Raw genomic sequence first — 465 nt, 5'->3', positions numbered from 1 at the left:
CCTGCTGACTGGCAATACAGTGGTCTGTGAAATCAGGGGAGAGATCTTCCCAGAGGTGATGTGCCTTCAAACAACCTTCCGGCAGGTAGGGCTTGGGAAATGCTGAATTGACTCCAGACACAGTAAGGGAACAGCACAACAGACCATCCACTTGCCTCCAAGTCAGATCCATCAGAAGGGCAGAGGCACGTTTGGTACAACTACTTGCTTTGCAGACCTTCCTACTTTATACTCTGGAGAATTACCAGGGCTTTCTACGTTAAAGATCTTCTACCATCTTTTTCAGAGACTCTACCCTGAAACTTCCTCTGCAAAACGTTGCAGGAATTATCCTGGATTTCCCATATGCTAAGTGAAAGTCCCCCAGCTGGCTCTTTTTAAAACATGTAAAACTTGCAAGTTAAAGCTAACTCTGGAAGTTTGAGGTCTCTCTTCCAGCAATTCTCTATCTCCTCTTCATCCTGA

This window comes from Nestor notabilis, unplaced genomic scaffold (assembly GCF_000696875.1).
Source record: "Nestor notabilis isolate BGI_N333 unplaced genomic scaffold, ASM69687v1 scaffold4436, whole genome shotgun sequence".
Lineage (NCBI taxonomy): Eukaryota > Metazoa > Chordata > Aves > Psittaciformes > Psittacidae > Nestor > Nestor notabilis.
Note: the sequence above shows the minus strand (reverse complement) of the source record.